This window comes from Vulpes vulpes, chromosome 10 (genome assembly GCF_048418805.1).
Source record: "Vulpes vulpes isolate BD-2025 chromosome 10, VulVul3, whole genome shotgun sequence".
In the NCBI taxonomy this organism is placed as follows: Eukaryota; Metazoa; Chordata; class Mammalia; order Carnivora; family Canidae; genus Vulpes; species Vulpes vulpes.
The window spans coordinates 14,537,118-14,563,653 of NC_132789.1; the positions used below are offsets into that span (position 1 = coordinate 14,537,118).

A 26,536-nucleotide genomic window follows, 5' to 3' on the forward strand; every position below is an offset into this window, starting at 1 on the left:
CACTACTACTGCACGCTCTCGCGAGACGAGGCCGGAGGACCGCTCGGCAGGTGCGCTCGGGCTGGGAGCAGGTGCGCGCCCAACTTTCAGACCCTCAGTGCGTGCTGGAGAGGCGGCCTCGTGAAGCTGGGCACGTCCTCTCTGGCTCTCTGGCTCGGGGCGTGTGTGTGTGTGTGTGTGTGTGTAAAACGAAACAAACCTGACCCTCTGCCGTGAGCCCTGTGTGTGTGTGTGTGTGTGTGCGCGCGCGCATCTGTTTGTCTTTTTGTTCGTTTGTTCTTTCTTGTTACTGGGGAAAAGAAAACAAACACGATCATCTTCCACGAGCTGTGGGAAGCTGCCTCCCAGAGTGCGTGCGTGTGCGTGTGCGTTCGTTTGTCCTTTCTTGCTGCTGGGGAAGAGTAATGCAAACCGGGTCGTCCTCCACGAGCTGTGGGAAGCTGCCCACCCCTAGAACTGGTACCCTGGCCTGCAGTCACCTCGACGGGCAGCTTTCCATTTGGACGGCGAAAGGGGCTTTGCCCTAATCTGATTGTTACCAGGCCCTATGTACGATCTGATCCCAGCCTACCTAAACGACCTCACACCAGCAAACTCTGGCCCCAGAGCTAGGAATGGTTATTATATTTTTAAGTGGTTGGGGGGGGGAAATCAAAAGATTTTGTGACGTGAAAATTATAAGAAATTCTAATTTCAGTGTCCATAAATAAAGTTTTATTGGACCACTGCCACCTATTCGTTTTATGTCTGCATTTACTGCTGTGTTTTAACAGCAGAAGTGAGTAGTTGCAACAGGCACTGTATGACTTGTAAAGCCTAAAATACGTGCTGTCGAGCCCTTTCCAGGAAAGTCTGCCCACCCCTGACTAAATCAGCAAACATATTCTTGCCTCAGTTCTTTGCTCTCCATATCACCTCTGTGCAGACCACATTTCCCCCTAATTCTCCCCTGGTTGGTTCCTTGTCACTTGGTGTCGACTCATATATCATCCCAGAGAGGCTTCATCTTCCTGATGATCATCTTAACTACTAGTACTCCCAACACACATTGCTCAAAAGATGTATTTAGGATAATTAGCAAAAGGCTCCTCTTTCTCCAGGTAAACAGAGCTCCATGGCAGGCAACTGGGTTTATAGAGCAGAGTGACTCAGAACACATGGTACAGTATGTATCCCTTAGAGGAAGCCACTTGAGAAGTAGAATGACAGTGATGGAAATTTTTTTTTTTTTTTTTTTTTTTTTTTTTTTTTGGACTGTGGGCCATGAGGTTTTATGGCTCATACAGAGCTGACTCAGCATTTTCAAAATCCATCTGTAGATGAGGTGCTCAAGCGAGTTCTCTGTGTCCTCATTCTTTTGGACTGTGAAGTTCCTGAATTCCAATTCTCTGATAAAATTATCTTTTCCTCTGTTTTCCCCTTCTTTTGCTTTGTTTCTCTTGAACATATTAATCATGATTATTTTAAAGCCTTGGTTTTATTGCAGTACTTCAGTCACCTGCAGAGTCTGTTTCTATTGCCTGTTTTTCTATTTGTTTTCAGGGATTTGGTCCTGTCTCTTGGCAGGCCTTGTAATTTTTATTGAATGCCATATAACATCTGTGTATGAAAAAAATATATATAAAGTCTCCAGGTAATATCTAACTCTGGGGAGGGCTCGCCCTTTCTCTGCATGCAGGTGGCAGGGGTACTAAGCATCTTAATCCAATCAGGGGCTGAGCTGGGTGGAGGCTCGGTTGCAGTTTTAATAAGAGACCATCTGACTTTGGCTCCCCCCTCTAAGGCTCTGCCTTTCAGAGAGTCCAACTGAGAACTTCAGATGTTCACCGAGGCACCTCCCTCTGGTCCTGTGCTCTAATTCTGTAGCCATAACATGGCAAGACTGCTGGACACTCTGCTCTGTTTTTCAGGGGCTTTCTGTTTGGCTTCTAGCCCCTTGGCCTGCACTGCTTCAGAATTTACCAAATATCTTAAGGGGAAAAACGCCAACATCAAGCTCACTTTTCTATCCCTCCCTTCTCTCTAGGATAGTCTCTCCAATCCTAAAACACTGCTGAAATTCTGCTGGTTTCTCTGTCCCCCAGCAGCAGCATCCTTGCCCAGGAAAACTCTAGATTTCTAAGTGCCCAAAATTGCAAATGCCCCAGGGAAAAAGTGGCTGCAGTTTGTCAACTCACTTCAACATTGTTTCAGAATTTTGGCCCCTCTAGTTCTGGTTGATTCAGCAGCTTTCTGAATGCCTTTAAGTAGATGATGATGGTGATGATGGTGATGATGATGATGATTTGATTTGGCTTTTCTAGTTGTTCTCAGAGGAAATAGACATTTAAAAAATTAGCCCATAGTTCGGAAGTCATCACTGGCAGGGTTGTAAGCAAGCACACAAAGGCATTGTTTGCCCCCACCCCCACATAACCACTACTACATCTTTTCAATTAATTGCTATAGTGGATATTTGTTATGCTTTGCATCCAGCCCCCTTTGAATACCTTTCCTATGTTTGGAAAATACCTACATTATGAGTCACATCTCTCCATAAGAGAAACCAAAGCACTCCTCCAGAACCTTCCTTCGCAAGCAAGTTTCATGTGATCTGGGCTCTACCATTACACATGTCACATGAGATTTATACTTGGAAGTGAGCAACAAAGAGGAGTCTATCTGATAGTAAGCACAGCAGCCAATGCACCTGCTTCCAGGTGGACCGCCCCTGTGTAAGCATGGGGTCTGTGCCGAGAGGCATGGCATGGTATTCACAGGAGTGTCCGATTGTGCAGTTTGAGCATCATTCCCAGCTGTACAGTCTGAAACTAGCACTCTTGTCCTCCTGGAGATTCTACAGGCTTTCTAACCACCTGTCTTAGTCTGCCTTGGCTAACCTAACAAAATACCATTGGTGGATGGCTTCAACAAGAGAAATTTATTTTTCTCACAGTTCTGGAGGCTGGAGAAATTTATTTTTCTCACAGTTCTGGTGCCAGCATATTTGGGTTCTGGTGAGAGCCCTCTTTCTGGATGTCAGAGGGCATCTTCTTGATGTGTCCTCACATGGCAGGTATGACTCACATGGCTTACTTTTCTTATAAGGCCATTCATTGCCTTTTGAATTAGGGCCTTACCCTTTGGCTTTACCTAACCCTAATTACCTCCTAAGCAATGTAAAGGTACATTAAGGGGTTAGGGCTTAAACATATGAATGTGGACGGGACCCATTTCAGTCCATAGTACCACCCTGTAAAAGCACTTTTACTTGACCCACCTGGAGTACATTGTGTCTCTGCCACGAAGGACCCTAACTGATATTCTAACCAACAATTCTGAAATCAGGAGACACTACCAAAAATGGAGATTTCTGGCATTTCTGGGAAAACAGGAAGATCTGGCTTCATTGGGCAACAATTGGCTGATTTGAGAGACAGCTGTCCCTCTCAGATGGGACACAGGCTCTCCAGTTCCCCAGGGCCCCCACCTAACACCCTTCATTGATTATTTAGATTTCCTGCCTGGCCCCTGTTGGCATTTGCATTTGCTGCCCCTGGTACAACTTAAGGTAGTTTGCACCTCAGATCAATAGAAATCTCACCAATCACCAGCTTGGAGAACTGGAACTGACTGCTCAGCGTTGTGCTGTGGTTGTTGGGACTTTGTTCTGGAAACTGCATAGCACTCTGGATGCTCCATGTCTCACAGTGCCTTTATCAATGGTGGGAATAAATTATTCTTACTGGGCTATGGAATGAGCTGAGCTTGGAAATATCACATCAGATCTTACAGCTTTTAGTTTCAACTATAAGAACAGTTTCATATTAGAAATCCAGTCCAATCAAAATTCTACTCTTATATGTGGTTTAATACCTCTCCCCCACCCACTCTGGTCTGACCCACAGATGGCTCAGGAATCTGCATGGAGACTAGGGCAGGTGTGTCCTCTCCTGCCCCTTCCTGGGTCGCCTTGCTGAAGTATAGGAGAAGAGGAACAAGCAGAAAGGGACCCTTTGCTGAGAACAGGTATAGTTCTCTCAAGTGTCACATGCGCCCCACCCCCTGCCATGTGCTGGCAAGCGCTCACATGATCTTTTACATGAGGCGCACTGGGGAAATGTTTGAAGAACTCTGTGGGGACTTTGTAGGGACTCAGTGCACATGCTGGGTGACTCCCTGCACTCCTCTTTTCCATTCATACCCCAGGAAGTACCCCCAAATTCTTTTTCTGAGGTTCTGGGTGAGTCTTTTCAGGATGACTCAGACCTACATACATAGTCTGGCCCGTGGGAAATAGGATGCACCTTTGCCCTCTGCCCTCATTTCTTGCCCTGCTGTCATGGGCAGCCCATGTGCTGGCAGGGAGATGCCAGCCACACCCCGCCTTGGTGCCCCCAGTCTCATGAGTGATTCTTCTTTGAGCTCTCCTCTCTTGGCTTGGCGATCAGAGAGGAGAAGAAAATTCCCTACAAAGACCTGTCAGAGAAACGTCCTCTGCAGAGAATCTGACCTTGTTTTATATACGCTGGAGGCTGATGGTTATTGATGGTCAAGGGACCAATCTGACCGCCTCTGGACAGGAGGAAGTGTGGTTGCCCATTGCCCTCAGCTTTGAAGCTTCAGGTGAAGTTCTGGGTCAACAGGAAAAAAATCCCATCCCACATTTTGTTATATTAGTGATAAGCTGTCCCCAATATTTTCTAAGTTGCATTGTAAATAGGGACCCAAATGGGAAAGTGGCACATTAGGAAGTAGCAGGGTGGCCAATGCTCCTGGAACTGAACAAAACTAACACTGACTTCTCCTTGAAGGGTTCAACATACTGCTTTCCCAGGGCATTTTCCCCCCTTTTCCCTTTTTTCTACTGATTCTTTGGAGGGGGGGTGGGGGTGGAATGGGGGGTGGGGAGAGGTGGGCAGCAATCTCAGAATGCCAGCCCTCAGGACACAACCAAGTCCTCCTTAGCTGCAAGGGGACTATTATTATTCTGTTCTAACTCATTGATCCCCAAAACATAAATGGCTTTAAAAAAATACCTTTGATGAGTGCAGACAGAATGCTCCTATCTTTAACCTTGTGAAGTCTTTCCAACATCAGAAAACTGACTTTTTCTAGAGTTCTTTCCCTTTTGGCCTTTTGCCTCTTTGTCTCTTAATTTTCCAGTGCAAACAAAGCAACCAGATCACTCTCTTGATGGCCAGATAACTTGAGCTCACAGTAGTGGACAATTTAGTCCAGTGATTTATCCTAGCTTTATAAATTAAGCACTCAACAATGCATTGTGAATTTTCAGACAGCACCCTCAGGATGGGAGAGGATGTGTACTGTGGCACTTGCCGACCACTTAGAACACAGTGAAGGAGTATCATTGACAATTACCTGAAAGTGATGCCATCGACCAAACTTGCTTATTTTTTACACCATCTTGTCTGCAAAGCTCTGCATTTTCCTAAAGGGTGAATCTGAAGCAAGCAGGTGCTCTGCTCAGGTACCAGGGGTCGCAGCTTGGGGGCAGAACACAGTCTGGAATTAGGACATGCCCCTCTCCTCCCAGGTCTGGGCACCTGATGAAGGAAACAACCTGCATGGCATCCATCTGCAGCAGCCCTGGTGAAGTTCCTGATTCTTTTGTTTTGTTTTTATTGTGGTAAAGTATACATAACCTAAAATTTACCGTGGGTGACGTTTATGACACTCAGCACTGTACAGCCATCATCACCACTCTGTACTTCCAGAATGTTTTCATCACCCCAGAGGAAAGTCCCATATGCATTTAGCAGTCACTCAGCATTCCTTCCTTTTTCCGGGCCTCTGGCAATCACAAATCTATTTTTTCTATTTTTTGTCTCTACGGATTTTCCTATTCTAGATATTTCAGAGAAGTGGGATCTTAAAGTATCAGACCTCCAATGTCTGGCTTCTTTGCATAATGTTTGAGGTTCATCCATGTTGTAACCTGGATCAGGAGTTCATTCCTTTTTGCAGCTGAGTAATATTCCATCATATGGATAGACTGCATTGTTTGCCTGTTCATCTGTTGGTGCATATTTGGGTTTTTGCACCTTTTGGCTATTGTGAGTAGCACTTCTGTGAACATTTGTGTACCAGTTGTTTGAACACCTGTCATCCATTCTGTTGGGCATATGAGAATCCCTTGGAGATGAATTTGGTTCCAGACCACCATGATAAATATTGCAAATATTATAATAATGCAGGTCAAATGAATTTTTTGGTTTCCCAATGCATATAAAAGTTATCTTTACATTGGAATGCAGTTTATTAAGTATGCAATAGCATTATGTCTAAAAAAAGCAATGTACATAGCTTCATTTAAAAATACTTTATTGGGTCACCTGGGTGGCTCAGTGGTTAAGCATCTGCCTTCTGCACAGGGTGTGATCCTGGGGTCCTAGGATTGAATCCCGCTATTGGGCTCCCTGCAGGGAGCCTGCTTCTCCCTCTGCCTATGTCTCTGCCTCTCTCATGAATAAATAAATAAAGTGTTAAAAATAATAATAAAATAAAAAATAAATGAAATAAAAATACTTTATTCCTGGGGCACCTTAGCAGCTCAGTTGGTTAAGCATCTGATTCTTGGTCTCAGCTCAGATTATGATCTCATGAATCATGTGATCAAACCCACATCAGGACCGTGCTCAGCAGGGAATCTGCTTAAAGATTATCTCCCTCTGCCCTTCTCCCCCACTTCCGCATGTGCACACATGCTCCTTCTCTATCCCAAATAAATAAATAAATCTTTAAAAAATACTTTATTGCGAAAAAATGCTAGCCATCATCTGAGCTTTCAGTGAGGTGTAATCACTGACCACAGATCACCATAACAAATGTATAATAATAATTTGTTATGGTGATCTGTGATCACCAAACATTTCAAAGTTTGAAATGTTGCAAGAATTACCCAAATGCAGTGTGGAGACATTGAGAGAAAGTGGTATTGTGCTGTATGAGATTAGGGGAGAGCTGGTCCCCCCAAAGGAAAGGGGGAAATGCTATTGTCAGAAGAGGGGATGGATGTTGGACAGACCAAAACAACAGTCATATTCCACTGTCCTTGAGGGAGTCATGGTCTAGGGGGGAAACCCATGCAAGTGCATCCTATAACTATTCTATGCTCTGGGAATAAAGGAGAGGAGTCCTTTACCTTGTACAAGGGAGGGTCTCTTGGAAGGTTCTGTTGAGGACGTGATTCTGAAAGCTTAGATTAAACAACACGGAGGGACTGGTTGTGCCAAAGCACAGCACCCTGAAATCACTGGTGATTACAGACAACTGCAAGAAACATGTTTGTCACAATCAAAATACTAAAACCATTAGCCTTGCCTTGAGAAGGCTTTTGCTGGTGGATGGGATGTGGCACTGCCAGACTTCCCTCTAATGGTTTACTGGATGTGGGGCCTTCAATGGTAAAACCGGGACAATCCAAGGCAAAGTGGGACAATTTGGTCCTATAGTGAAGTCCCCGACTCTTGAGCACCTGTTAGTGTGCTCAGAGTTGAGATTAGTGCTATGGGGGTATCTGTTATGTGAGGATGATCCCTCTATTGAAACAAAACAAGCTCACAAATGTTCACAGCAGCACTATTCACAACAGCCAAAAGGTGGAAAACACCCAACAAACAATCATCTAATGAGTGGATAAACAAAATGTGGCATATCCATACAATGGGATTGTATTCAGCTGTAAATAGGAATGAGGCACTGAGGCATGTTACAACATGGATGAACTTGAAAACATTATGCAAAGGGAAAGAAGCCAGACATAAAAGGCCACAGCCTGAACGATTCCATTGATAAGAAATATCCAGAATAGGCAAATCCATAGAGAAGCAGGTTGGTGGTTGTGAGGGGTCTGGAGAAGGGGATCACAGGTATGGGTTTTCTCTTTGAGGTAATGAGAAAGTTCTAGAACTGGACAGAGGTGATGTGTGCACAACACCATGAATGTGCTTAATGCCACTGAATTGAACATGTTAAAATGATAAATTTTATGGAAAGTGTATTTTACCACAATAATAATTCTTTAAAAAAAGAAGAAAAAGAATCCCTGCTTCCCAAAAGGTGTATAAATCAGGTGATCTAAAAGGCAGCCCACAAGACCAAATTTGGCCTGCAGACGAGTTTCATTTGGCTGCATGGAAGTTTTTTTTAAAAAGCCTTTAATTTGTGGCTAACGCTTCTAAAATGGGATATTTTACATACAAAAATTCTGATGAGCAATTTAGTTGGAAAAATCCAAAACCCAGGCCCCACTTGAGCTCCATCTGCCCCCGACAGCATCATGAGGAAGCGGAACAGCTACTCAGCTTTGGAGCTGAGCTTCTCGGATCCCCTTCTGCCTTCTTTCCCCTGGGATCCTTATCTGCTCTATCTGCTTGGTCCCCAGGGGCGCTAAAGTGCAGATTTCCAATATTTTCACAAAACAATTAGAAGAGAGGCAGATAATCAAATATGGAAATCAGGCAATCGATATGGTGATTTCCATTTTCATTCATCCATCAATGAGCTGTCAGTGGATTCATTTCCCCAAAAGTGTTACACTTTCAAAAAGGTGAGGAAATTTCCCCTTAAAGCAACGATTTGTAACCTTCGCTGCACATGGGAATCACCTGGGAAACTTAAAAATGTTGGTGCCTGCACCCCCCGCTCCCCCTCTCCGAGATTCTGAATTATTCGGTCTGGGGTGTGATCCCAGCAGGGAGTTTCAGAAGCTCCCCGGGGAATTTTGATATGGAGCCAAAGTTAAGAAGTACTGTTTTACATCTTCCTTTTAGAGAATTGCACCTTTTCTAGCCTCAGATGTCACAGATCAAACTACACATGCGTTGAGAATCTTTAAAGCTTTGACTTTAAAGTAAATATCTTTTGTTGTTCTGGATAGCTACCCCTACAAACATATGCCATCTTCAGCTGCTCGACAGTTATCTTGACAGATACAAGAAACATAGGAATAAATACTCTATTTTTTGTAGGGGACCCTGTGGCTTCATTATCAAAAAAACAGCATTGAATGTACCTCATAAAAACCTGGAACTTAACCCTGCATTTGTTTAATTAGCATGAAGGGCTCTAACCTATGCTGTGCTAGAGACTAAGGAAGCAATCTGATAAAGAACATGTGCTGTTTACCCAGGCTGGAGTCTTAATGGTTTGTCATGTGAACACGTGTGCATTGTTCAAAGTGATCACCCCTTTCCAGAGTGCAACCGTGACGCAATTGCTGACATCCTGGCCATGCATTTTCCATGTGCTTCTGCTGGTGAACTCCTCCACCAAGCTCTCCAACAGTATAAAAAAGCATCTGCTGACAGGAAAAACAAAACCTGTTCCATAGTCTGGACATATTCAAGGCAAGTTACCTCCCCTTGCACACACCTTTCCCGCAGTCAGCAATGCCCAGGTCAGAAATGAAGCCCACACCTGCCTTCCAGCTCACCTGTGGGCCATTTGTCTGGTCAGTAAAAACAGAATGTGCCTCCTCTTCCCACCCCACCACAGCTGTCTGCAACTCGTGGCAGTATTAGCTCAGCTTCCAGCACCCCCATCTCTGACTTGGGGGTGGGGGGTAGGGGGAGGAAGAAAAAAGAAAAAAAGAAATGTATGTGGTAGATGAACCAAATTGCCCACGTTGTCCTGGATGAGCCTCAAATCATCCACAATTTGATTTGCCCTCTGAAAGATACAGACCCTGGGTTTATTGGAACTCTTCTTGTATTTCAGTCTGAAATATTGAACTGATGGTCTTTTATAAGTCTCTTCTGTGACTTTTAGACTTTCTTCTTCTTTGAGGAAATGGGGGAAAATATTAGAAATGCTGAGTGGGACAGATCACAGGTTTTCCCCTACCTTGTGCTTTTGTGCACAGAATCAGATAAATCAGTACCGGTTTGGTTCACCTGGTAAATTAAGAATACTTTTTATTTTTGTCATAGGAAGTACAAATGTTGGCTTTTAGTTTTTAAAGACAGGCCTAGTCCATGGTTTCAACTGAGCTGGAAGGTTAGCAGTCCTCAGCCCTGGGATGTTTACCTAGTCCAGATTCGTTCATTTAATTCAATTATCAATTTCTGATTATAAGTAGAGAGTCTGATCTCCTGATAGGACAACAAGAATCTACAGAATTAGAGGGGGTGATAGACCTTTATCATCACAAATAGAGACAAGTTCAGGTGAGGTAGCCGACCACTGCGGGTAAGAGTCTTGGCCCTGAGTCTGATCTGATGGCCACGTTCAAATCCCAGCTCTGGTGCCTCCCAGCCCCATGACCTTAGGTGAGTGATTTTACCTTTCTGTGTCCAGGTTTCCCCACCTGTAAAATGAAGATAATAGTATTTGCCTCCCCAGGTTGTGCTGGGGATGAAATGACTCAAAGTGTGTAAAGTGCTTACAGCGCTGCCTGAAAATTAGAGGTGACTGCTCCTGCTCCAGAAACAGAACCCAGTAGAATAATACAAAGGCAGAAGCATGCCTGCATCCTGCCAGATTTACATGCATGCAGCATTCTGCCCCCATCTATTTCCAAAGAAATCTAAATCACCAGAGGCCTGGGTGGCTCCATGGGTTAAGTAACAGACTCTTGGTTTTGGCTCAGATCATGATCTCAGGGCCCTGGGATTGAGCCCCATGTCAGGCTCTGCGCTCAGCAGGGTATCTGCTTGAGGACTCTCTCTCCCTCTGCCTTCCCCAAAATACGTAAATAAATCTTTTTTTTTTTTTAATCTATATTGGGTTCAAATGGGAAGATCCAGTTCAGAATTTCTTAAAATGCCATGTGCTGACCAGCTCATATCAGAACCACTTGGGTTGCTTAATCAAAATTGCAAAACTCAGACCCTGTCTTCAGACCTACTGAGGCTCTTTGGGGTTAAAGGTCTGGGCATCTGAATTTTTAACAAGCATCTCATGTGATATAATGTACCCTCAAGTCGGGAAAGTATGATTAGAATTAACAAAGAGTGATATCCATGGAGCCTAGAGACTACTCTTATGAATCCAGGAAAGTAGTGTCTCCCAAACATCATTCAAGTGTTACCTTTATTCACAATTTTGTCCAGTTACTTGACAATTAGTAACAGCATATGCTTACAATTTTCCTTTAAAGTGACACACTATGTTTTCTAAAGTAAATTCATTTTTTAAAGGATTTTGTTTATTTGAGAGACAGCACAGCAGGGAGGAAGGGCAGAGGGAGAAGGAGAAACAAACTTTCTGCTGAGCAGGGAGCCTAATGCAGGGCTCCATCCCAGAACCCTGGGATCATGACCTGACCCCAAGCCAGACGCTTAACCAAATGAACCACCCAGGCACCCTCAAAATAAATTCATTTTAAAAGGGAAATTTAGGGGCACCTAGGTGGCTCAGTCAGTTAAGCGTCTGCTTTGGGCTCAAGTCATTGATCCCAGGGTCCTGGGATGGAGCCCTGCATTGGTCTCTCTGCTCAGCAGGGAGCCTGCTTTTCCTTCTCCCTCTGCTTGCAGCTCTACCTACTTGCGCAATCTGTCAAATAAATAAAATCTTTTCAAAAATAATTAAAAAAGGGAAATTTATTTCATTAGTGCAAATGAAAAATATACATCTTGCCACAATTAGATGATAGCTGTAAAAGTAAATATCATTTTAAAAAAATAATGTGATTAAATTCCATATAGACATGGAATGTTACCGGCTGAAGCTCTGAATCTGCAGCAGCATTTGTTAAATAGAAAAAAAATCAGCAAGTGTCAGAGAAGTGTTACAGATTTGGTAGCACCGAGTGGAGACTTTCTCCTTGATGACATGATTGGGAGGGACTGATGGGAGCGTAGCTTCCTCACTGGGTGATTCAGTGTCGTTGAATGTTGTGTCTAAGCACCACCTAAAGTCATTTCCTAGTGAGTCAAGGTGCACGCTTTGTGCAGGACTACAATAAAATCTTTGCCTGAAAGTCTACTGACTCTGGACTTGCAAGAATAAGAACAAAACCAAAAACAATGGCCTGGGCCATTCGAGATGCTGATAAGTACAGGACCTGTGGTCCATGAGTCTCCAGGACCTCCCTCAGATGTCACTCTCAAAGGGCGAGGGTATCACAGATCTGGATTAGGCTCCAACTACCCACTCAACTGTGGTTTGTAACCTTGGGCAAGTCTCCAGAAACCTTCTTTGCTACAACATAAAATGATATACTTGTTTAAGCCAAGATGAAATCAAATGATGTTTGAAAAGCCTTAACACAGAGGATGATGAGTGGTTGATGTTCAATAAATGGTAGCTTTTTTAAGATTTTTAAATTTATTTATGATAGACAAAGAGAGAGAGAGAGAGAGACAGGCAGAGGGAGAAGCAGGCTCCATGCCGGGAGCCCGACGCGGGACTCGATCAGGGGACTCCAGGATCGCGCCCTGGGCCAAAGGCAGGCTAAACCGCTGAGCCACCCAGGGATCCCAATAAATGGTAGCTTTTAAAAATTACCAAGACTTCATATTTTTAACCATTTTTGATAGAACTCTTTGTAGAACAGTATTCTGTTTCCTAAATACAGTGAAACTTGATGACTCAAGGTTATTTTGAATGTCTCTGCAGTCATTTTATTGTCATTGGACACATTTCTAACACCTTCCCATATTCACCTTCTTCGTTGGCTATTCCACATATGAAGTGGGCTAATAACCAAGACAAATGTCCACCAATAGAGAACTGATTAAAACACAGCAAAGTTACATGGGCATCCAATAAAAATGCAAAAAAAAAAAAAAAAATTCTCTAATAGTAATCAAGAAAATACAGGGGTGCTCAGAGCCTGGGTGGCAGGGGCCTGGGATCAAGTCCCATATCAGGTTCCTTGCTCAGCAGGGAGCTTGTTTCTCTCTCTCCCTCTGCCCTGCCCCTCCCCCCACCTCCACTTTTGCTCATTCGTGTGCTCTCTCAATCTCTCTCTCTCTCTCAAATATATAGGTAAAATCTTTTTAAAAAAGAAAAAATACAAGTTCATGCAGTGAAGTATCTTTGGTCCATCAGCATTGCAAATATTAAAGAGTGCAATATTATCTAAGAATATAACAGATAAGAATGGTAGTGTAAATGGGTACAACTCCTCTGGGGGACCTATACTCTTTGACCTAGCAATTCTACTCCTAAAAATCCATGCAAGAGAATCTCTTCCTCATGGGCACAGAACAGTATGTGCAGAGCCCCAAGTACTGGTGAGGAGGTGGAGAAGTTAGAACCCTTGTGTGTCACTGCAAAAAACAGTATGGTACCTCCTCAAAAAATTACCATGTGATCCAGCAATTCCACTTTTGGTCATATACTCAAAAGAACTGAAAGCAAGGACTCAAACAGATATCTGCACCTGCATGTTCACAGCAACATTATTCATCATAGCCAAGAGTGGAACCAACCCAAGTGTCCACTGACAGATGAATAACAAAATGTGGAATATACATGCAAAGAAGTATGATTCAGTCATGAAAAAGAACAAAGTAAAAAAAAAAAAAAAAAAAAAAAAAGAACAAAGTACTGAGAGATACTACAACATGGATAGCCCTTGAAAACATTATGCTGGGCAGCCCCGGTGGCGCAGCGGTTTAGCGCCGCCTGCAGCCCTGGGCGTGATCCTGGAGACCCTGGATCGAGTCCCATGTCGGGCTCCCTGCATGGAGCCTGCTTCTCCCTCTGCCTGTGTCTCTGCCTCTCATTCTCTCTCTGTGTCTCTATAAATAAATAAATAAAATCTTAGAAAAGAAAACATTATGCTAAGTTTATTTAACTTAGACGTAGAAGACAAATACCACTTACATGACATACCCAGCATAATCAAATCCATGGGAGCACAAAATAGAATTGTGGTTTCCCGGGGCTGGGGCAGGGGGAAGTGGGGAGTTAGTGCTTAATGGGGACAGCGTGTCAGTTTGCAAAGATGAAAAATTCTGGAGACAGATGGTGGTCATGGCTGCATAACAATGTGAATGTGCTTAATGGTACTAAACTAAACATGGTTAAAATGGTAGATCTTATGTTAAGTATATTTTATCACAATTTTATTTATTTTTTAAAGTAATCTCTATGCCCAATGTGGGGCTCAAACTCACAACCCAAAGATCAAGAGTTGTATGCTCTACCGACGAAGCCAGCTAGACGACCCAGCACAATTTTTTTAAAAAAAAAGAGTGCAGAGCTAAGCCAAAAACTGTCCCTTTTGAGCAGAACTTTGATACCCTGATGACTTTTTTCTTCTTATTTCATATCAAGACTATGTGTAATAGGGGGACAGAGGACATCACAAATCTGGTCTCAAAATAAGCAGAATGTCACTGAGTTTATCTTTATTTTTTCATTCTGTTTCTCCTATTTGTCTTCATTCCCATAAAACTACTGACAGAAAACTGCTAATGTTTGTTAAATAATTAATAATCAAACAGTTAGGCATTGTGATAAGTTTGCTCTTCATAAAACTGACAGATTGTGAAGATTCAATAAGATAACATGTACAAAAAGCTTAGCACAGTTCCTTAGTTGTTGTTGTTATTTTTATCTCATTTAATTCTGAAATCATTCCTATGACATTGGTATTATTGATATCCCCCTCCGTATAGGCAAGAAAAATCAAGGTTCAGAGAAGTTAAGTGATTTATCCAAGGCACATGGCAGAGTTAAAGCTAAAAAGCAGATCATTGAACTCCAGAGTCATTGCCCACCCACTATGCTGAAAATATTTTGTCAAGTCTTCAATTTCATAAGAAGAAGGCTCTTTTAAGTTATGTGCTTCTCAACTATATTATTTTGTTTTTTTGTTTCATTTTGTTTTAAGATTTTATTTATTCATGAGAGACACACGGAGAGAGAGAGAGAGAGAGGCAGAGACACAGGCAGAGGGAGAAGCACGCTCCATGCAGACAGCCTGACATGGGACTCAATCCCGGGTCTCCAGGATCAGGCCCTGGGCTGAAGGCAGCGCTAAACTGCTGAGCCATCTGGGCTGCCCTCAACTGTATTATTTTGAATAAATGTTTATATTATGACCATATAAATTTTGTTTTCTACCAAACCTTAGTAAATGTGGTTTGTTTCTAAGTATTTTCTAAGGGCTCCAACATCTCTGCTATAGGTCTGTCTACAATATGTTTTCCACATTTCAAAGAATCAGTTTCATGTTTTTCCTGGATTATTTCATCCCAGAGACTGTTTTCTTGCTCCAATCAGGATAAGTTGTTCTCTAGGGCCTGCTGCATAGCTGTCATTTTGAACCACCTCTTTGCCACCATCCTCTGAATTTCCTTTGCCTTTTGTCCATTTTGAATCTCCTCTTCCTTGAAGTCTTCTCTCATTATTTCTTATTTTACTCTCATTTTGTTGGAGTACATTTCCAAAAGCTTATTGAAAGAGGTAGTTCAGGGATGCCTGAGGGGCTCAGCAGTTGAGCATCTACCTTTGGCACAGGGCGTGATCCGTTCCAGGGACCAAGTTCCACATTGGGCTCCTTGCGAGGAGCCTACTTCTCCCTCTGCCTGTGTCTCTGCCTCTCTCTCTGTGTCACTCAAGAATAAATAAATAAATAAATCTTTTTTAAAAAGAGGTAGTTTGTGTCCCTGCCTCCCTGAAAATACCTTTGTTCTAATGTCACTCTTCAGTTATAGTTTGGCTGGGTATAGAATTCTAGATTGGAAAGCTGGTGACTACTCTCCCCTCAGGTATGGTACATCTATGTCTAATACATACTTTTTTTTATTATTATCCCATAATGTTTTTATTTTTTTTAATATTTTTAAAAGTAATCTCTGCACCCAATGTGGGGCTCAAACTTACAATCCCAAGATCAAGAGTTGCATGCTCTACTGATGAAGCCAGCCAGGAGCTTCAACCTTTTTTGTCAGACTCTATGCCCAATGCAGGGCTTGAACTCATGGCCCCAAGATCAAGAACTACATGCTCTATGGATTGAGCCAGCCAGGTGCCACTCCTTAATGTTGTTTCAGTGAGGTTTTTAGAAGAGGCACAAAGACAAATGTAAAGTATTTGGTCTTTCATGTTCAACTGGAAATCCCTCCAACAACCTTTTGTCTCTCAATATCTGTTGAAATCTTTTATCTGTGATTGTCTCTCCACCCATTCTCTTTGTCTTTGTTAGTACATTTTCATCCCTTTATTATATTTTAGCCAGATTTTGGGAAGAAGAAGAAATAAAGATGTCTCTCAATATGCTAGTTTTAATTGGAAATTCCACAATGGTTTATTAAATAAAACTCAAATACCTTGAATCATATAATAAAATATCCATGCATATGAACAGAGGTGAGCCTTCCAGGGGATGGATTTTCTGCCCTCTTTTCTCTTTGTCTGAGGAGAGAAGATAACCTTTATACTCTCTTGTGAGATTTATACTCCTCAGCTCAACTTGGCTAACACCTAAACAAGGCAAATTGCTTCCTGTGCACATAAATTACAAATGCAATCAGACTTGGTTTTCCTATTTATAAACAAAGTATAAAAAAAATAAGCAGGATATGTGATCTCCAGGTCTAAATCAGATTTTTGCTTTTATCTCGATCTTATTTTATTTTTAAGAAGGGGACAGAAAAGTAATTAAATACATTGGTGAAAGGATTATGATTAAAATACTAGTATTCTGTATTTTAATTAATTAATTTTTAAAGATTTATTTATTTGTGAGAGAGATGGCACACGTTGGGGTGAGAGGCAAAGTGACAGAATCTTCAAGGTGACTACCTGCTGAGCACAGAGCCCAACACGGAACTTGATCCTTCAACCTATTAACTCAAACCGGAGCCAAAACTGAGAGTTGGAGGCTTAACCGACTGAGCCACCCAGATTTCCATTATATTCTCTATTTTTAGAGAAATTTAAAAGCTTTAAAAAACCCAGACAGTTAGAGATGCCAGAGTGGCTCAGTGGTTGAGTGTCTGCCTTTAGCTCAGGGATGATCCTGGGGTTCTGGGATGGAGTCCCCCATCAGGCACCCTGCAAGGAGCCTGCTTCTGCCTCTGCCTGTCTCTGCCTCTATCTTTCTATGTCTCTCATGAATAAACAAACAAAATCTTTAAAAAAAGAAAAGGAAAAGGAAAAAAAAAGCCCAGACAGTTAAATAGTGGTCTACAATCTCAAAGGCACTGTCCTTTACTCTGAAATGGGTTTCTGCTACAGGTAGATTTTTCTGAAAGAATACTGAAACAGTTTGAAGTATAAAAGTTAGCACTCAACATTTGTGAAAAGAAGCAGGAAAAAGCATGTGAGATAATGGAAAATATACATGCTTATCTCTCCCTCCAGCTCCTGGCAGAGGACTCCTGAAACCCTTGTGATTTCCTAAGTGATAAGAACTCTTGGACAATTTTTTGATCAAAGAGGTGACTCTCTCTGGCCTCCTGGATGAGCTCCTGGATGCAGGCTAGCCACTAGAAAGACCAAGCCAGGATTAGAAGCTTGGAATTTTCAGCCTCACTCCCTATTCTTTGGAGAGGGCAGAGGGGCTGGAAATGGAGTTAATAATTGATCATGCCACACGAAGAAGCTTCCATAAAATCCCAATGCTCTGAGATTTGGAGAGCTTCCAGGTTGGAGAAAACATCCACATACTGGGAGAGTGGCTTACCCCATACTCCTCGAGGACAGAGGCTCCTGCACTCCGGACCCTCCCAGACCCTCCCCCTGTGTATCTCTTCATCTGGTTCCTCATCTATATCCTTTATCGTGTCCTTTCATAAGTTGGTAAAAGTAAGTCACTGTTTTCCTGAGTTCTGTGAGATGCTCTGGCAAATTAATTGAATCTGAGGAGGGGTTTGTGGGAAGTCTGATTTATAGCCAATGGGTCAGAAGTACAAGTGCTGAGCCTGGTTATTGCAACAGGCATCTGAAGTGGGGGTTGAGGGGACAGTCTTGTGGGATCTGATGCTACCTACAGATAGATAGTGTCAAAATTGAGTTGAATTGTAGGACACCCAGCTGGTATTGCAGAATTGCTTGGTGCAGGGAAAACCCCCACATATCTGGTGTCAGAAGTGTTGTGAATGTGGTAGTCCTGTGAAAGTAAAGGAAAAACACAGGAGGGAGAACTGGGGTTTTTTCTAAACAAAGCAGAATTGAGCAGAGAGAAAAGCCCAGCTAGAGTGGGCACCCAACAAAGCCTCCACCCAAACCACAGGAAGCTCTGCAGCAATGATTGCCTGTAGGAGTTGTTGGACTTGGGCCGAAGTAACAGGTTCCTGGAGCCCCATCCCACTCCTGCCTCCCTCAGCCACTCGGTATGAGCTTCCCCAGAAAGGACACGACCTTAGATGAGCAGCTTTCCCCAGCTGAGGCTTGAAGCCAAAGGAGCTAACAGTGGAGCCCATCTCTTGATGATTCTCCTGGCAATGGGATAGTAGTCTTTCCTTGCATAGGATCTGGGCAGCCCATCTCACTGTCCATCATTACAGTCTGAGTCTCCTACAGCTGCTGTAACAAATTAGCAAAAACAAAACAACATACATTTATTATCTTACAATCCTGGATCAACTCGTTGGGCTAAAGGCAAGGTATTGATTGCCTCTAGGGGAGAATCCATGGCTTTGCCTTTCCCATTTTCTAAAGACTGTTCACAGTTCTTGGCTTGTGACCCCTAGCTAGCAACACATTACTCCAACCTCTGTTTCCACAGTCACACCTTTTACTGATTCCCCTGCCTCCTTCTTTCACTTATAAAGACTCATGATGACAAGGGGCCCACTAGGATAATCTAGGATAATCTCTGCATTTCAAGATCCTTAACTTAATCTCATCTGCAAAATCCCTTTTGTCATGTAAGGTACCATCTTCGAAGGTTCCAGGGATTAGGATATGGATATCTTTGTGGGACCATTATTCTGCCTACCAAAGTTACCAAAGAGATATTTTAGAGCAGCTGGTAAGAGTAGCACCAACCAGGTACATTAATGTGATCCCTACATTTGTCTGTAATCATATCTCATGTGAATCCAGAGTTTATTCTGGCTCAAGTACTGTGCTAAGTGCTCAACAAGAATACCTCATTTATTTCAACAATTCTGAGATAGGCACTATTATTATAATCTTTATTTTGCAGATGAGGAAGTAGAGACCCAAAGAGGTTAAGCTATTTGCATTTGGTCAAACCCCAGTAAATGGAAGAATTTAAACCCTGGTCAGCCTGACTCCAAAGCTGGTACCCTTGATCACGTCTTTCTAATCCTCCTTTGCTTTTTGCTAAGGTTGGGTCTTTTTTTTTTTTTAAGATTTTATTAATGATCCCTGGGTGGCGCAGCAGTTTGGCACCTGCCTTTGGCCCAGGGCATGGTCCTGGGGACCCGGGATCGAGTCCCACGTCGGGCTCCCGGTGCATGGAGCCTGCTTCTCCCTCTGCCTGTGTCTCTGCCTCTCTCTCTCTCTCTCTGTGTGTGACTATCATAAATAAATAAAAAAATTTTTAAAAAAAGATTTTATTTATGACAGAGAGAGAGAGAGGCAGAGACACAAGCAGAGGGAGAAGTAGGCTCCATGCAAGGAGCCTGACGTGGGACTCCAGGCTGCCCAGGTTGGGTCTTTAAATTGCCAGCCACAGCCACCATCCTTCACCCTACATGCCAGCTCAGGGTAGCACAGTATAAGGGCTCTATAAATATTTGTTGGATCGAACTCTGAAAAATGTAATCCCCTGCCAGTTTCACACAACCATTAGGCCATTCCCAAATTCCCATATTCTTATTCTCACATCCAATAAACTTTTATTGGGCATTTATGTGCCTGGCGCTGGAGAAATTCAACAATGAATAAAACATGTGGCTCATTTCCAGGGAGCTCACTTTTCAGGGAGGGAGTCATGATTTTGACCTCAGAGTAATTTTTAATTTCCCTCTTTTTTTATTCTTTTGCACAATCAGCGATGAATTTGAAAACAGGAAGCGTCATTGTTATTGTTTTTGGACAATTATCTACAATTGGAACCTGAGGAACAAGAAAAGGAGGCTAGAAGTTCTTTGGAGCTTTTTTTTTTTTTCATATTAATATATATATATATATATATATATTTACCATGCACACACACGTAGGTAGGGGTGATTTTAGGTTTTTGTTTCCATTTTTAAAAATGGAAGTATGTATATTATTCTTATGCTTGTTTTTCCACTTAGGAATGCACAGTGGATGCATTTCCAAGCTTGCTTTCTCTTAACTGTTTCATTTCCCTATTGATACTTACCAAAATAGTTTTGAGTGTTTTCCCCAAAAACTGCCAGGATAAGAACTTCCTTTTCTTTGTGGCTACAACCTTGAGATCTACCTTTTACTAAACCATCTGGTGCCTTGTCCCCAGAACGGTCTTACCAAAGCTTAAATTTGAAGGTCTCTTCTCTCCAAAATGTCCCCAATACCTGCAGGATAAATCCAAATCTGTGCCCGTTGGCCTTGCAGAAAGTGATTTTCAGAATCTGGCCCCTAGGTATGCCTGGGTGGCTTAGTGGTTGGGCATCTGCCTTCAGCTTAGGGTGTGATCCCAGAGCCCCAGGATCGAGTCCCACATCAGGCTTCCCACAGGGAACCTGCTTCTCCTTCTGTCTACCTATGTCTCTGCCTCTCTTTCTGTGTCCCCGCCCCCCATGAATAAATAAATAAAATCTTAAAAAAAAAAAAAAAAAAAAGAATCTGGCCCCTAGAGCTATTCAACCTCCCATGGTACACCTACGCGTACAACCCATGCTCTCCCCCCCGCCCCCCCACTGGCTTTCTTCATTCTTAGTGGTCTTCTTGCAGACTAAATGCACCAGTCTGCCTTGAATCTAGGCCTTCCAACATCCCTCTTCCCTGCCTCTCTATCTCCTGAATTCTAATCACTCTTGGAGTCTCTGCTAAAGCATCACTTCCTTAGGTTTTTTCTAGGCCCCTCTCAGCCTGGGTCTTCGTTTTATTTCCTTCATCCTGGGTTACCTGCATCATGCTAGAAATGAACTCCATGTCTGTCTTGCCTGCAATTCTCTCTGCCCCACTGGAGGGTCTGTCTCCTTCACCTGCTGAACGCCTCCCCCATGTCCTCATTCCAGGCATAGCACAGTTGATGGCACATTGCAGGTGTCGATAAATGTTTGCTAAATGAGTGATAATGAATGACTCATGGGGAAATTTTACCGCTTCTGGTTAATATACAATGCGTAGGTGCAGTCTCATGTTGAATATTTGGTTCCACTGACAACGATAAAGAGAAAAATCGCTTACCAAGATGAAGACATCCTAGTTTCTTTTTCAAAAGTACTTCATCTATTTTAAGAGTTGTCCTTTTCTCGTGTTTATTAATTTATGTGTGGCTTTAATCATTGGAAACCAATTTATTTTAAATGGGTCTTTAGTAAACCAATTATCTGAAGCATTTGGGATCTGATCTTGTTGTTTGTTGTTTCTGTTGACTCTTGCTCATGGTGAATTCTTTCCTTGTGTGTTTTGTAATTTCAAACACATAGATCTTTATTTGTGGGAATCCAGTACATCTAGACTGAAGGTTTGTCCTTCCAGAGTCTGTTTAGCTCATTTCTTGGTTTGAGGGTTCCTCATAGTGTGAATTTGAACCCCAAGCCTAAATGAGTATAGTCCTATTGTGACAAATTCTAAGGGGGTATTTCCTTTTTTTTTTTTTTTTTTTTTTTTTTTAAGATTATTTATTTGTTCATGAGAAACAGAGAGAGAGAGAGAAAGGCAGAGACACAGGCAGAGGGAGAAGCAGGCTCCATGCAAGGAGCCTGATGTGAGACTCGATCCCGGGTCTCCAGGATCACACCCTGGGCTGCAGGCAGTGCTTAACCGCTGCGCCACCGGGGCTGCCCTCACAGGGTATTTCTTTCCCACTCTGGGTCCAGAATAAAAGAAATAAGCTTCCTTGTTATCTCCCTATGTTGGCTAGATGAAATTTTCTAGTCCCTCCATCCTTTTCTCTATAAGGGTGTAGCTCTTTGAGGGTCTTTGGGTGGAGGCCACAATTCCCTTCCCCCCAAATTTTGTCCCCTGTCTTTGGGACTTTTACAACTGAAACCCCTCCCCTGATGCATGCAGACAATCCTTACCAGTGTGGTTTTCACCTTCTGTTTTTCTGACTCCTAAAGATTATTCCTGTTTTCTGGTGGTGTTATATTTTATCCAGCATTATCTAGATGATTATTAACTGTGGGGAAAGTTTTTACATTATCTAGTCCAAAATAATGCCCCAAAATGGAAACCCAGTAGACTAGTTTATATTCTTTCCCTCAGTCTATGTGCATGAACCTGTTTTTTCAAGTCACTTTGTTCTCCTGTTATTTTCTGTATATTTACCACTTTTCTCCTATTCTCTTCCTACATTTACAACAGTTACATTACAGAACAAAATGCCTTAAGCTAATAATGTCTTATGTATAAACTAGACTTTTCTTCCCTTAGTATTTGGCTCCTATTACTGGTTCTTTTTCACCTCCTTTCCTAACTATCCTTTTATGTAATTTTCTAGTGAACAGGCACCAAATATAGCTAGTATCTGATCCATATGTCACCTGCTAATTTAAATGTTCTTTTCTTAAAAAAAATCTATCCCAATTTTGCAGATAAAAAAAAAAAAAATCCTGAGGTCGACAAAACTGCTAGCAATGTTTCCATACATACCATTGTCAAAATGCTGGCAAATTTGGTAACATGAGGTGGCCAAGTTTTTAAAAATTCAGTACTAGTATTGCAAGTCATATTTATAATTTGAATAAAAATTCTAACTTACTTAAAACATGTTTTAGGCCTAGATAAATTTCTTTTGGCCTTAGGTCTAGGAATACATGCAGACAAGCATTTCTATTGATATACAAGTATATCAAGTGTACTTTATACAGATTATATTAGCAGCCTAGGAGTGCTTAGCAGAGGGTCTGGTTTGTAAGGCTGTTCTTCCTTACAGCTTCCTTGAAATTTCTCATTTACATCATAACCAAGTGAAAATGAGATAAGTATTGAAAAAACTACTTTTGCCATTGCTATAGTCAAGGTTACATATTAGCTAACTTATAAATAAATCACTCCCCGTGACAGAATTATTAGCAAATAAGATCATCTATAAGCATAGCCACAAAACTTTTTCAAAAGGACTTTAAAATTTCCTGTCATTATGACAGCGTTGGTTAATGAATATTCTACTTGTCTTTTCCTTTCAACCTCCAAAATGTTTCAAGAGTTAGTAAGTCCTGGGACGCCTGGGTGGCTCAGAAATTGAGCGTCTGCCTTTGACTCAGGGTGTGATCCCAGGTTCCGGGACCAAGTCCCGCATCAGGCTCCTTGGGGGAGCCTGCCTGCTTCTTCCTCTTGCCTATGTCTCTGTCTCTCTCTCTATGTCTCTCATGAATAAATAAATAAATAATCTTAAAAAAGAAAAAGAGTTGGTAAGTCCCAATTTTAACAGAAAATTGTCACTGTGATGTTATCTATTGCTGCTATATAATAGACCACATCCAAATGTAATGGTGAAAAATAACAACCATTTTATTTGCTCATGAATCTGTGGACCAGGAACTAGGGCAGGGCTCAAAGGGACAGTTCATGTGTGTTTCCCATGGTGTTAGCTGGGGTGGCTCCCTGTGGGGCTGGAGGACCTAAGATGGCCTCACTCATAGGGCTTCAGCTAGAATGGCTTGAACAACTGAGGACCGCATAGGACAGCTGGGCTTCTTTCCTTGTGGTGTTAGCTGGACTCCCCTCATGTCTCTGGGGCCTTCTGGCTATCATCTGAGTTCCTGGAGTCCCCCTGCCTTGGCTTCTTTCTCCAGCAGAAAAGCCTGGACTTCTTGACACAGCAGATGGTATTCCTTCTAGCTAAAGGGTAAACTTCCAGGCCTCAGCTTGGAAGTTCTGGAATGGCACTGTCACCACATTCTCTTGGTCAAAGCAAGTCAAAACCAGCCTTCAAGGAGTGAGGAGATAGAATCCATGTGTTGAGAGCAGGAGCTGCATGCAGCCCATTAGGACAGAAGGAATGGGCAGCAACCATCTTTGCAGACAATCTACCACGGTCACCTTATTTATGTATCTTTGTATTTTTCTTTTTTTTTAAAGATTTTATTTATTTATTCATGAAAGACACACAGAGAGAGGCAGAGACATAGGCAGAGGGAGAAGCAAGCTCCATGCAGGGAGCCTAACGTGGGACTTGATCCCAGGACCCCGGGATCACGGCCTAGGCTGAAGGCAGATGCTCAACCGCTGAGCCACTCAGGTGCCCCTTTATTTATGTATTTATAAATAACTGGTACCCATTCTGTTTATAAAGTTGCTACAAATCAAAGGAGAAGTTTATCTACCATAGCTTAGTACTAGTATTGGGATAGTTTGTAGTAGTTGGGATTAAAGATGTCAAGGTATTTTCCCAATAAAATATACTTAAGGCGGGGTTTGAATGTCACTGTAGTTTTTCAGCACTTATAATTTCAAGTAAGATGTCTTGCTTGGTTAAAAACAGTAAAGGTTAAGCTAAAGTCGCCTAGTCCTTAAGACCTAGGAGGATCTTTAGTTCATTACCTCTGTGTGTGTCTTCTCCCTGGTGGTCACATAGGAGGAGTACAGGGACACATGAATACATGATCTTGTTTTCTTGTTCTCATAACACCATATTGCAGGCTTGGACCAACTTTCTAATCCCACTAATTGTTTTTTTAAAGAAACAACACGATTTTGATTTTGCAAATTTTATCACACCAAGTTCTCCACAATCGGGTACACCAAGATCTTACCATTGAAACCCTTCCTGGTGTTAAGCAGATGGATAATTTTGAAATATGTACGTATGGAATTAAGTTACATGATTATCCAAATATGCCAACTATTTCCATGGCATTTGGAATTATGCAATGGAAAACGTTTCTAGTGATGCCTTTTTATGTGTTAATTTAGCAAAATTTATTCTCAATTATAATTTCAAATCACCTGAACAACAAAAGAAAATTAGAAGCTGTAGCAAAACCAAGAGCTTATTTGAATTTAGCATTAAGAAAACATTTTAGGGGTGTCTGGGTGGCTCATTCTGTTAAGTGTCTGCCTTTGGCTCAGGTCATGATCCCAGAGTCCCTGGATCAAGAACCACTTCTGGCTCCCTGTTCAGCAGTCTGCTTCTCCTTCTCCCTCTGCCTCTCCCATTTGTGTGCTCTCTCTCTTTCTCTCAAAAAAATAAAATAAAATAAAATCTTAAAAAAAAATTTTTTTAAAGAAAGCATTTTAAATTAATTGGCATAAACTGAAGATAACCCACATTTAACGAGCCAGTTCTAGTTGACATTTGCCAAAATATGACATACTGAATATGTTGTTTTTGTCCAATATCCCTTAAAAATTTAAGAAAAAAATTAAAGCAGAGGGTACAAAATAATTTACTCCCATGAAATTCAGGAAACTTTAATTAAATACCCCTTTAAGAAAGGAAATTTGCATTCATTAATTTTTTAAAAATCTGTACTTTAAATGACCTTTAAATTTTAAGACTTTTTCAAGACACAATTGTCCAATCTTCATATTAATGAACATGCCAGATATTCTAATTTCCTGCACATTTGCCAAGTATCTTCAGTTTGGAGTAAGATTGATTTCTAAGCTGCCTCCCTTTAAAAACAACAACAACAACAACAACAACAACAAAACTTTCTCTTAAGTTGAAAGGATTTTTAAATTTTTTTATTTATTTATTTAAAAGATTTTATTTATTTATTCATGAGAGACACACAGAGAGAGAGAGAGAGAAAGAGAGAGAGGCAGAGACACAGGCAGAGGGAGAAGCAGGCTCCATGCAGGGAGCCCGACGTGGGACTCGATCCCAGGTCTCCGGGATCAGGCCCTGGGCTGAAGGCAGTGCCAAACTGCTGAGCCACCTGGGCTGCCCAAGAATTTTTAAAATATATTTTGAACATCTAGATCTTTGGAACACTTAAAATATCTTCAAGTTTAAAAATTCTTCACATTGACTTGGGGGACCCTTGGTTCTTCAATTTTCAGTATTGCTCTCTTGTTTTATTTTTCAGTATTGCATTTATTTAAAATAAATGTATTTTGGGGCACCTGGGTGGCTCAGTAGTTGAACGTCTGCCTTTGGCTCAGGTCATGATCCCGGGGTTCTGGGATGGAGTCCTGCATCAGCCTCCCCGCAGGGAGCCTGCTTCTCTTTCTGCCTAGGTCTCTGCCTCTCTCTCTGTGTCTCTCATGAATAAATAAATAAAATCTTTAAAAAATAAATAAATAAAATATGTATTTTTTTTTATCACATTGCCATTGAACTTGGGCCAGATGCTTTGAAAGAGTGAGTTTAGGGAGATTGGAGGAACAGGACGAAATGTCTATAAATAGCAGTTCTTTGTATAGCATCTACTGTATAATAAAGTGTTGTGTAACTCTGTCATGCAACGTAAATAATGATAGTAATTTGCATTTTCTTATTACTATTCGTCCTTGAATTGAATCTGCAGTCTTTTGCCAATATTAAGGTCTATTTCGTACTTCACTACATCCCCCCGGGGGTCCCTGCTATGATGAGAGAGGGGAGAGAAACAGTCCCCTTGTTTTGCAACACAAA

At 41.9% G+C, this 26,536-nt stretch overlaps 1 protein-coding gene across 1 annotated transcript in view; it reads left to right on the forward strand.

Moving 5' to 3' along the window:
• Window positions 1-26,536, forward strand: part of RFC5 (replication factor C subunit 5) — a 44,899-nt gene that overhangs the window by 962 nt on the left and 17,401 nt on the right. The gene's annotated exons all lie outside the window — the stretch shown is intronic.